Source organism: Oryctolagus cuniculus, chromosome 4 (genome assembly GCF_051225735.1).
Source record: "Oryctolagus cuniculus isolate XC-2025 breed Fujian yellow rabbit chromosome 4, ASM5122573v1, whole genome shotgun sequence".
NCBI classification, from domain to species: Eukaryota; Metazoa; Chordata; class Mammalia; order Lagomorpha; family Leporidae; genus Oryctolagus; species Oryctolagus cuniculus.
In genome coordinates, this window is record NC_142870.1 from 130,129,225 (window position 1) to 130,141,955 (window position 12,731).

At 44.3% G+C, this 12,731-nt stretch overlaps 2 protein-coding genes across 16 annotated transcripts in view; one reads left to right on the forward strand and one right to left on the reverse strand.

Annotated features, from left to right (window-relative positions):
• The window catches only part of MED12L (mediator complex subunit 12L), a 360,120-nt gene that overhangs the window by 197,399 nt on the left and 149,990 nt on the right, over positions 1-12,731 (reverse strand). The gene's annotated exons all lie outside the window — the stretch shown is intronic.
• P2RY14 (purinergic receptor P2Y14) overlaps positions 1-12,731 on the forward strand; it is a 55,001-nt gene that overhangs the window by 31,640 nt on the left and 10,630 nt on the right. For 2 of the 4 annotated variants that reach the window (XM_070072661.2, XM_051859068.3), the window contains one exon: positions 8,624-8,914. The exons of the other annotated variants lie outside the window; for them this stretch is intronic. The gene's annotated coding sequence lies outside the window, so the exon portion shown is untranslated. The remainder of the gene's footprint in view (positions 1-8,623; positions 8,915-12,731) is intronic. 4 annotated transcript variants of the gene reach the window in all.

The following is a 12,731-nucleotide window of genomic DNA, read 5'->3' on the forward strand; positions in this document are numbered from 1 at the left end:
TTAAAATTAAAAATAAAGAAAAAAATGAAAATTTGACCCTTACATTGATAACTTTTGCTTATCAAAATATACCTTATAAAGCAAAAAGATAATTATCAGAAAGCAAAGAATAAAAGCACAAAGATAATTATATTCCAGGAGGTCTATCCATAGTACACGCAACCAATAAAGGCATCAACAATATTCAAGGAATTCCTACAAACGAACCTAATAAAAAAAAGGAATAAAAGATATGCCTGTACATTTCATAGAAATGGCCACTGATCCCATAAAGAGATGCCTGCTCTCTCCATTAGTAACCATGGAAATACAAATCAAGACCACAAAGTGGTAAGATTTCATGAGCAAACATTTTTAAGACTGAAAAGATAAAACATTGGAAAGGATTTATATCCACAAGATTATTATATAACGCTAGTAGAGATATTAAATGATGTGACCACTTTGGAAAACAACTTGGCATTGTTCCCTAAAACTTAACAATTACATATTCTATAACACAGCAATTTAATTCTTAGATTATATCCTCAATCTTTCACATGTTCAGCAACAGGCCAACAAGGATATGCATCTCAGCATGGTACACAGGATGAAAACCTAGAAATATCACAAACCCAAGAAATGGGATGAATGAACTGTCATGCACTCACACAAGGAAATGCTAGAGTAATCAAGTGAAGTGCAGATGGTAATATGTGCATAACACGTATAATTAGATTTTACATATTTATCTGTGTGTATGTGCCATTTATGCAGATCACCAAAAGATGACAGTTTTTACAAACAATCCTGACTTCATACACTCATAGGCATATGCATCAGGCATAAAAACACTTTTAGCAATGAAATATAAATGTTAGCCAGCTATATAAAACAGCTTACCAAAAGAGTAAAGAAAACAGGATTAGGCCGGCACTGCAGCTCTCTAGGCTAATCCTCCACCTGTGGCACCGGTACCCTGGGTTCTAGTCCCGATTGGGGCACCAGATTCTGTCCCGGTTGCTCCTCTTCCAGTCCAGCTCTCTGCTGTGGCCCGCGAGTGCAGTGGAGGATGGCCCAAGTGCTTAGGCCCTGCACCCGCAAGGGAAACCAGGAGGAAGAACCTGGCTCCTGGCTTTGGATTGGTGCAGCGCGCCGGCCGTGGTGGCCATTTAGGGGGTGAGCCAACATAAGGAAGACCTTTCTGTCTCTCTCTCTCTCACTAACTCTGCCTGTCAAAAAAAAAAAAAAAAAGATTTAAAAAAAAGAAAACAGGATTCAGATCCTGCAGAATGAAGGCAGCCAGAGAGATGGCATGGGAGGACAGACTGTTCCTAATATATGGCTGCTTATTTGGATGGAGGGAGATAATTAACATTAAAAAAATAAGTTGTCTATATATTATGTATTTATTTGCTTACAGACAGAGAGACGGACAGGGGTCCCATTTGCTGGTTCACTCTCTAGATGCCTGTAAAGGCTGTGTCTGGGCCAAACCCAAGGTGGGAGCTGGAAACTCAATCCAAGTTTCTCATGCAGGTGGCAGGAATCCATTATTTTAATGCTGTTTATCTGAGAGCCAGCCAGCCAGAGCAAAATAAAATTTTTAAAAGTCAGTCTTGCTTGAATGTTACATGGGAAGAATGTATCATAAATCAAGAATTAGGATTATTCAATCTTGTGATCCAAAGTTTTTAAAAGAATATCTACTTGAACCTGTTATGCACAAAGTGACAGTTCATTATAGAAGAATATGAAGATATCTCAAAAAGTTCACTGAAAAATGGAATTAGGCCTGGTACTGTGGCACAGTGGGTTAAGCTGCCACCTGCAGCACTAGCATCATGTATGGGCACCTGTTCAAGTCCTGGCGGCTGCACTTCCAATGCAGCTCCCTACCAATGTGCCTGGAAAGCAGCAGGAAGACAGCCCAAGTGTTTGAGACTCTGCACCCCCGTGGGAGACCTAGATGAAACTTCTGGCTCCTGGCTTCAGCTTGGCCCGGCCCTGGATGTTTTGTTTATTTGGGGAGTGAACCAGTAGGTGGAAGATCTCTTTTGTCTTCCCCTCTCTAAATATAACTCTGCCTTTCAAATAAATTAATAAAGTTTTAAAAATTAGAATTAAAAAATGTTTATTTCAGCTAAAAAAATTGAAATCTATGCATATAAGAGGTCTTCAGAAAGTTCATGAATAATGTGTATTAGGAAAAACAGTATCACATTTCAAAATGTTTTGCATCAAAATACTTTTAATTCCATTTTTTCACAAAGTTTTGTAGTACTCATGCACATTTTTAAACTAGAGTTCCTGAACAGACTCATTTGGCAGTTAAAAAAAAAAAACTAAATCCTTAATTTGACCAAAATTGTATATATAAACCCATTCATAAGCTCAGTCAGTATTCACTGAGTTTCCACTACATGACGGGCTCTTCCGTGTCCCCTCGTGATCCAGCACTGAGCAAGAGAAATCATTCGGTTCTCATGGAGCTTCCCTTTGGGGAAGTGCGTGTAGAAATGGGAGGAGCAGAGAGGAAAGACGTTGGAGAATAATGTGTTTTTTTTCAGTGATGAAGAATGACATGACAATACACACAGGGAGGGGCTGGAGAAGGGTAGGTGGGATCCCAGCTGTGTTAGATGCTGTGAACAGCAAGGGCCTAAGGAGGGGACACTTTCACAGAGACCAGCACAGCAGTCATTCAAAGGGGCTCGAGGCAGATATTAAAGAGCAGAGGCAGGGCTCCAAGTAGCTCTGCCCCAGTGAGTTTATTCTAGTTCATAGAACGGGATTTCAGCCCTTCCCCCTCCCTCCCCGCTGCCAGGGTGACAGCCAGAAATCGAGTTCACGAGGTGTTCCTGCTCCCTCTCTGCAGTGACAGACACACCTCCGTCAGCCATCACCATAGGACCCTGTCTGTGGGCTCCATGAATTTACAAACTTATCCTTTGTGGTGGCACAGTAAAAAACATGCACCTTCTCAGAGTTCCGCCAGGCACTGAAAGAAAAGTTCAAGAGCGTAGCTAGGCAATTAAGTTCCCTTTTTATTTTGGATTTTATTTTGAATTATCCAAATTTTGAAATAGCTAAATAGGTCAATAATCAGTATCTACAATGCACACAGGTTTACTTGCCAAAGGCACCCACTATCAGCTGCCCTACTTTCTCTACATTCTCTACCCTAAATACACAAACACACCTGCACTTTTTTCCACAAGTCAACCATGCCAGTGACCTTCAAGAGACAGGAGAAGACTTGCTGGCTCTTTGGCTGTTGCAGCCTGGATAGATTTCTATCTAGCAGGGGAAAGACTTTTCTTGCCCATCAGGAAAGCATGAGGAACTCTGGAGCAGGGTCACCGATAGTCCAAGTTATGCTCGTTACTTCTGCTTGGCTTGTCCATACTGCACACAACACAGGGGAAAATACACAGGTAAGGGGCAGGCATTTCACAACAGCAATCAAGATGCCACATCCCACACAGGAGTGCCTGCTCCGGTCCCAATACCACTTCCTATTCCAGCTTCCTTCTAATGCACAGGCTGGGAGAGAGCAAACAATGGTTCAAGTAGCTGACTCCCTGGGAGACACAGATTGAGTTCTGGGCTGCTGGCCTTCACTTGGCTATTGCAGACATTTGGAGAGTCAACTAGCAGATGGAAGATCTCCATCAGTCTCTGTCTCTCTGCCTTTCAAATAAAATTGGGGAAAAATACAAAATGCACAGATTAGATCTACAGTGCTTGGGAGCTTAGGAGAGTTGGGTACCAAGCAGGTGCTCTGGAAATCATTTCTGGAAACTGACGAAACCCACTGGGCTCCCTTCATCTGTTTTCTTCCTATGCAAAATAAAAGATGCTTTGGGTCATTGGTGAAAAATTTATGTAGCACCTCCTCTGAATCGTTTTCTGGGCTGGGTGGAAATACAAAGCTCTTCTGCCAGGGAAAACAAGCAAGCTAGGAAAAATAAGTAATTTTAATAGAACACAATATTCTCGATTAGTTAAGGCTTTGGAATGGCAATGACCTCATTTCTGCAACATAGCTGGTATAATACCTTCAACTATTCATTCCAGCTCTCCAGACTATGGCTTTCTCCAACATAAAATGGGATTACTTTTATCTTGTCAGGATTGCTCAAGGATTTAAAAGGCTGTATTTGTTGTCTGTTCATTTTAACTGCTGCATAAAATTTCATTAGATAAACATGAGTTTCTTTCAGCCATTCTCCCATCAATGATCATCTGGGCTAATTCCACATTTTCACTCTTTCAGACAGCACTTCCATTAGCATGCTGAGACACATTTCCTGGTACATATCAACAAAGGTCTTCAAGGGCATATACCTAGGAGTTAAAAGCTCAACAACAGGGTGAGACGAAACCCGTCTTTATCAAATATTTCCAATTCCTTTTGCAAAGTGATAAACTTTAGAAACATGATGCTGAGTAGGGAATTTTAAAGCAGCCACTGAGAACTACGTACAGAGGAATGTGTGTTCATACAGATTAAAATCATTCCTTTGAAAGGAAGCAAGCAGGAGTGGACACTGACAGTCGCTTGGGATGCCTACATCTGACGTGCAAGTGTCTGGGTTCATGCCCTGGCTCTGCTCTGCATTCCAGCTTCCTTTTTTTTGTTTTTTAATAATGTTTTTGTTTTATTTATTTATTTTAAAGATTTATTTTATTTGAAAGACAGAGTTACAGAGAGGTAGAGTTAGAGAGATAGAGGTCTTCCATCCACTGGCTCACTCCCCAGATGGCCACAACGGCCTGAGCTGCACCGATCCGAAGCCAGGATCCAGGAGCTTCTTTCAGGTCTCCCACATGGGTGTAGGGGCCCAAGGACTTGGGCCATCTTCCACTGCTTTCCCAGGCCACAGTAGAGAGCTGGATCGAAAGAGGAGCAGCCGGGACTAGAACCAGTGCCCATTCGGGATGCCGGCGCTTCAAGCCAGGGCATTAACCCGCTGCACCACAGTGCCGGCCCCTCCAGCTTCCTTCTAACGTCTACCCTGGGAGGCAGCACGCAATGGGCAAAGCACATGGGTCTCAGCCACCCATGTGGAAGACACGGTTTGAGTTCCTGGCTCCGGGGCTGGCCTGACCCAGCTCCAGCCATTGTAGACATCTGGGGGTCTCTCTCTCTCTCCCTCTCTGCCTTTCAGATAAAACAAAATAATTTTTGTTTTTAGCTATTCAAAAGACAAATCAGAAAGGAGGAAGTTAAAAACAAAATTCCGAAGAGGGTTACCCCTGGATGGAGGAAGGCAAATGGCCCAGGGGAAAACAGGAACTGGAAGCAGGAACTCAGGCAGGGCCCTTGCTTGCAGGTTAGTGCCAGGTTCTTTCTGTCGTGTTGTCATTTATAGTGCATGAAGTCTTTTCAAAGTACCAACTCTCCCACTGGAAAGCAAAACTAGTTTTCAAAGCAGCTGGCATTGTTAGTTTCTGGTTTAAGGTAAAGTTCCAAGTGGGCAGAGGTTATTGCTACAAGATATGATGAGAATGAAAGAGATGACAAGGCACTGTGGTAGCTCAAAGGGAGGTAAGAGCAACCAGGCTGGTGTGAATACTGCCCAGGGGAGGTGAGAAGGCAGCTGAGCTTCTCAGTGTACGGAGTGCCACGTCGCCCACACCTGCAGACACTGGAGGGATTCGGCTGGGACAGAAATAGGGGAGGTGGGTGAGAGGCCAGGAACACCAAAGTCTGAGCTCCCAGAGCACAAGGTCACAGTCAGTGTCTCTCACTTGCCTGCCTTGACCCCAGCCATCAAGCATGCTGCCTGCTCACAGGCACCTTCCAGATGAAAGGAAAACCTTGTTTTATAGAGGATGGTTTCACAGAGGTTCCTAATAAAGGGAGTAGGAGAGGAGGTAGAAAGAGCAAAGCAGACAGCCAAGAACAGAACAAGAAGCTGCCATTGAAAGGATAGGCAGAGGGGCCTCCAAATGTGATATAGACAGGTAAGGAAAGTAGCAGAGGCATCCAGCAGACCACTACTGGGCACGTGTGTGTGTATGCCGGCACAGGACCCTGTCCTTAAAATTAACACATATGCATATCAGCAAAAAAGTACAGGTATACAACAAGTAGATACACACACAGTGCTTCCTTTTACTGATCCATTTTGAAAATAAATTGAAGGTAATCCTGACTGTTTACTCCTAAATACTTCAGTATACATCTCTGAATAGTTTCTCACTAACCACACAATTTTAATAGTACTAGGAAAAGCAGTATTCATTACTCTCATCTAATATGGACTATGTATTCAGATTTACACAATTGTTGCACAATTTCTCTACTCCCCCCCCCCCCCCCATCAACAACTACAGCTCTTTCATCACAGGATTTCTCTTGGGGCTCTCTTAACCTAGGAATCCCATCATGTTTGCTTGTCATGACATTGATTTTTTTTCCTTTTTTGAATGACAGGGAGACAGAGAGAGCTCCCATCTGGTTCCCTCCCCAAATGCCCACAATGGCCTCTGGCTGGAGCAAAAGCTAAGAGCTGAGAATTCAATCCAGGTCTCTCAAGTGGGTAGCTGGGATCCAAGTACTTCAGCCATCACTGCTGCCTCCTGACATCCACATTATCAGGATGTGGAGTCAGGCATCAAAGCCAGGCATAGCCTCTGATACGGGACACAGGTGTCTTCATTGCTAAGCAAATCATTTGCTCCCAACAATGATATCTTAATGAATCTAGGCTGGTTGGTTTATGGACTGTCCCAAATTTTGAACTTGTCTGATTATTTATCATTTCTTTTTGGACATGGTATTGCTACCCATGGTGTGTCCATCTAATTGCGCCCCCATCAAGAGGCACAAAATATCAGGTTATCCCAGTCTGAGTAAGCTTGGTCATTCAGTGACCACCAGATACCCTTGTTAAACAGGCACAACTTTTCTCTTTCCTTCTAAAGACTGCAAGGTCTTGTTCTCCACACCTGTTCAGTCCATAGCTCTTGGCATCCATGAATCAATAATTACACCAATAAGGTGCAATCCTGACTTTCTCATTCTGTCAATCATTCCTTTTACCTTTATCAGCTGGCATTTTCCTGTGAAGCGCTTCCATTGTTTTCATCGACCTCCCCACCGCCTTTTTAAATAAGGATTACATTATTTTTAAATATATTTATTTTTATCTGAAAGGCAGAGAAAGACAGAGATCTTCCATCCACTGTTTCACTCTATAATCCTTGCAACAGTAGAGACTGGGCCAAGCCAAAGCCTAGAACTCAGTCCATGCCACATTGATGACAGGGACCCAAGGACATGAGCCATCAGCTACTGCCTCCCAGGGCGTACATTCCCAAGAAGCTGGAATTGGAAGCAGAGTCTGAATGGGAACTCAGGCCCTCAATAAGGAAGGCAGGCATCTCAAGCATCTTGTTATGCACTGCACGTCATTCCCTTCTTTCCTTCTGTTTTTCCATCTGCATTTTCAATACCACTGTAAACCTGTGAATGTGGCTCTTCAGACACACATATTTTGATGTACTGTCATTCCTTGTTGATGCCCAAATTGAGAAGAGCCTTCAAATAAGTGCCCATGTCCTTTCTTATCGGTTCCCTATGATCTGAGTACTTCCTTGCTCTCTGCCCCTAAGACGTTTCAACTCACTGTCTACTTTTCCTGTGCTTGATCTGAAGTCAGCCATTTCTTCAAGGAGTCCTGGGCTCCTCTTAGCAGGCAGTGAAACTCAGAAACAAGATGAGCTCATTGACACTGTGGTATCACTGCTTCTCCTCGGCAGGCGGTTTTTACTTTTGTTATTTAAGGACAGAAAAGAACTTAAGCAAGTTTATAACCACCAGAGTATCATAAATTCTGGACTACAGATGTTTTACTAAGAATTTGAGTGGGTCTCTATCTCAGGGAAGCAGCCTTTAAACAGAGATACTTACAATATAAAAGAGAAAAAGCATTAAAATATGGAGAAAGAGCAGAAAGAAGTGGATGTAAAATCAGTAATAGTCGTCCTGCCTACTTCACAAGGGCTAAAGTTATGTGCACAAAATGTCGTATGTGATCAAGTAGAAAGAAGTGCTCATTCTTATCAGAATTTTTTTACATACATACATTATATCTGAGGCAAAAACGAATTAACATCAGATAGCATCCATGGGGCATGACAAGAATGACTATTTTATATTGTTCTTGATGACTGTTACTATACTCCATCAGAAAAGTAAAATATCCACAAATGCAACGGCCTAAAAAGGACACACACAATCAACAACAGAACCCAATCTGCGGGCCTACGTTCATAAAAAGTCTGGTTTCAAATGTGTACAGGGCACCACCTTTGCATAAAAATTCATCTCACCATTAAAATCTACTCATTTTGAAATGAATACAGTGGCTCCACCGTCACATGCTATATTTAATGAAGTATAAATTCATGCAAGAATTGCTCAACCCATAAGTTACTGTTGCAATATATTTTAATAAAGTCAAAGCTTACAGATTCCTACTCCTACTTAAGAGTCCTGAATGTTTCTATTATTCCTTTGGCTATATAAGCCTGACTCTTAAGCAAACATACAGGTGGGGTGTATTTAGCTAAGCAGTTAAAGCTGCAGCTTTCTCAGAAACGGCAATCTGTTCCCCATCCATCCCCGCAGGAAAGAGATGTTCACTAATGGACTAAGCCCCAGAACCTGAAGATCTGAGTATGGCTGGCCTAATTGAGAAATACGAACACCATCTCAGGGGGGAAAAAAAAAGGTCAGAGATTCATTTCCTTGCCTGGCCACAGAGAATACAGCCCCCTTTTCCAAAGCATTGCTGCAGAAGAACAGACTGGAGAACACTCAGGAATCCAGGCAGCTCGGCCCACTGCCAGAAATGGAAGGGAATCAGTTTGCGAGACTCTGAAGGCAGCACTTGTTCCAAGCTTTGTTCCACTCTCAAAGGTGAGGTTTGTGTGGATCACTTAGTAACAGCAGGAAATGCTCTGCACCTTGCTCAGACTTCCACTGCTTGGTGCTGCTTCCTGTGATGAGAATGGAGGGACCCTCGGACCCCAAGCTCCTCCCCTTTCCCCCTCCCCTCCCCACACTGGGCCCCCTCTCCAAGGATGCTCAGAACACTGTACAAAGGGGCTGAACCAATACTCTGGTTTCTCTTCAGATCATATACATCTTTTGCCTTTTACAAAGGGACTGAACCTCTGGTAGCCCTGTGTTTCTAGGCAGAGGCCGGGAGACAGACTGCATGGGGGCCTGACTCGGGGGAAGTACCAGGAGATGGACAGTCCCGGAGGCACTTGTTTATTCTGTCACCAGCAAAGTCACTGTCTGTACCCCAGTGTTCCCAATGAGTCACACTGCCAGACACCAGGTATGTGCCTCTTACAGGAACAGGAAGCCTGTGAGAAGCCACTAAAGCCCCCTCATTTTAGAGATGCAAAAACTGATACACACAGAGGTATTTAACTGATGTCTGTCCTACAGTGACGCTACTAAGAAACTGAGCCATGCTTCTAACCAAGGCCCGCTGCATCTGAAACCTAGGCTTTTAAACATTATCTTCCACCATCTATCAAATTATTCTAACAGATTGGTCAACAAAACCCATTTTACATTCCTAGATCTGAGCATACAACTTATTGCCAAAGAGTTATTAAATATATAGTTACAGTTTGCCACCAACAAGGAAGCTCTATCCTTTTTTAAATTTCTTTATTTTATTTTCATATTATTTGAAAGACAGGAACAGAGAGAAAGGCAGAGATCTTCCATTGCTGGTTTACTCCTCAAATGCCCTCAACAGCCAGGGCTGATACAGGCCAAAGCCAGGAATCCAGAACTCAAACTGGATCTCCCACTAGGGTGACATGGACCCACTTCCTTGAGCCATCCTCTGTTGCCTGCCACTGCTACATAAGCAGAAACTACTAGAAGAGGAAGAGTTGGGGCTCAAACCAGGCACTCTGATATGGGATGCAAGATTCTCAAGTGGAGCATTTAACCAATGAGCCAAATGTCTGTCCCTTAATTCTTTTCTTGTGTCAGAAGGCTATCAAGTGCATCTCCATTAAGGAGCTATCCTGGTAGGTTTCAACTAGAGAACCTTTAGAAATGTCTCAAGATAGGTCTGGCCATCATGAATCATGGGTTGCTACTGATACCTAGCAGATGCAGGCCATGGATGCTTCTGAATAATGCACAAAACGGCCAAGTCACAAAGACCTGGAACCCTATAAAAGGTTAACAGTGCCACCACTGAGAAACCCTGGACTATTCCAAAGACTACAGGTCGTAAATTACCACAGTTGCGTCTTGGCTTCAGAGGCAGTCCCTCACATTGAAGCTAATGAGGGGTGGACTACTCCACAGCCTCTGAGTCAGAGGCCCCAAGATGCCTGCACCATACCCCACCCTCTGCTAGCAGCCCCCATGAACTCCCTGCGTAGCCATAAGATACAGCAGACACACCCGAGTTTGCAGATGTGCCCAATGTGCTACACTGGCCCTCTGCTGCAAGTTCTGCTAAAAGTGTTTCTTGGGGAAGCGGTTGGAATTCAAAGTAAAGGCTACATTTGGGGCCAGCACCGCGGCTCACTAGGCTAATCCTCTGCCTTGCGGCGCCGGCACACTGGGTTCTAGTCCCGGTCGGGGCGCCAGATTCTGTCCCGGTTGCCCTCTTCCAGGCCAGCTCTCTGCTGTGGCCAGGGAGTGCAGTGGAGGATGGCCCAAGTACTTGGGCCCTGCACCCCATGGGAGACCAGGATAAGTACCTGACTCCTGCCATCAGATCAGCGCGGTGCGCCGGCCGCAGCGGCCATTGGAGGGTGAACCAACGGCAAAGGAAGTCCTTTCTCTCTCTCTCACTGTCCACTCTGTCAAAAAAATAATTAAAAAAAATAAATAAAAAAAAATTAAAAAGGCTACATTTGGGCTTTACCAATTTATTATCCATCTATTCCAACCCTCTATTCTCACACATAATCCAAGGTTGGCTCTATTTGTGGCAGAAACTCAGATTTATTAAAAATATTTATTTTAGAGATTGTATTTGAAAGGCAGAGACACAGAGGTCTTCCATTCAGTAGTTAACTTGCTAAATATAACTTCCAAGGCTGGACCAGACCAAAGCCAGGAGCCAGAAACTCAATCCAGGTCTCTCACATGTGTGGCTGAGTCCCAAGTACCTGAGCCATCACTTGCTGCCTCCCAGGGTGCACACTGGCAGGAAGCTGGATCAGAAGTGGAGGAGCAGGCACTCAAACCAGCACTGCCATGTGGAATGTGTCAAGTGACAAGTTAACCACTACACCAAACGCCCACTCCAAGAGATTCAGATTGTGTGATTTTCCTGAGTTATAGACTCTGAATAGAAAAGCCAAACAGAGCTGAGTCTATGCTGTGATGGAAAAGGAAGTTTTTAGGTGCCTGCAATTCAGTCTAAGTGAATGTAGGTGGGGCCAGCGTTGTGGCGCAGCAGGTTATGCCACAGCCTGCAGCGCCAGCATCCCTTAGAGGCACTCGTTCTAAGTCCCGGCTACTCCACTTCCAATCTAGCTCCCCGCTGATGTACCTGGGAAAGCAGCAGAAGATGCCCCAGATTCCTGGGCCCCTGCATCCATGTGGAACACTCAGAAGAAGCTCCTGGCTCCTGGCTTTAGCTTGGCCCATTCACGGTCATTGTAGCCACTTGCAGAGTGAACCAGTGGATGGAAGATCTGCCCCCATACCTTCTCTAATTCTGCCTTTCAAATAAATATTTTAAAAATATATAATATGCTTTTTTAAAGATTTATTCATTAAGTGTCATGGAAACGACATGCAACAGATATGGTTCCCCCTACCTGCCCCCATCAGAGTCTCTCCCATGTACAGGTCAGTGTTATTTGTGCTAATTACCATTATGAACAACCCAATTCTATACCTTTCCCTGCACATTAGCAGACAGAACAAAACCAAAATGAGAAACACATTTGTTTTAAATACTTGTAGAAACCAGCAAATGAAAAGGGGGTTCTTCTCTACACTACAGAACCTAGTTGGAGAAACGGAAGCCATCCACCCTTTGCCTCAATGAACCGTAAAACTCAGATCCAAACACGGTGCACACCTTCCCTGCAACAAAACAGCGGCTAAATGCAGAAGGGCCTGTGTGCGTGCTTGTGCCTCACTGAAACGAGTCAAAGCACCAGCTTGGAGCCAATCAGATCCAAGACTGAATCCCATCAGGCCACGCATTAGCTGCCCTATTCGCCTTTCATGAGTGGCTTAATAATTTTAAGCATTAGTTTCCAAATCTGTAAAATGGCAGTGACGATAACAAAGTCATTGGCAAGGCTTTGCCCCATTACCCAAGGACGTAGCTGATCCACTTCCCCCATGCACTACGGTCCCTTGTGATTTGCCATCTGTTCCTATAGTTCCCCCTACCCAAAATTCCCTCCCTTCTTGGCCTGGCTTGCCAAACTTCATTATCACATAATCCAGGCATGTCTCCCTGACACCACCATCCCTGAAGCTGGACAGATGCTCACTCTGCTCCCGTGCTCCCTCCTTCAATGATGGCCCTTGCCACACCTGAAGTACCGCTCTATTCAGCCTCCCCTAGACTGGAAACTTCCTGAGCATTCCCATGGTGCCTGGCGAACAAGTTCTCAGGGATTTAGTGAGCAAAGGAGCAAAAGTCTTGGCAAAGGAAAAAGGCGTGGTCCTACAGAGGAGCCGAGGACTACATACAGTGTACCTCAGGAACAGGAGGCTTCAA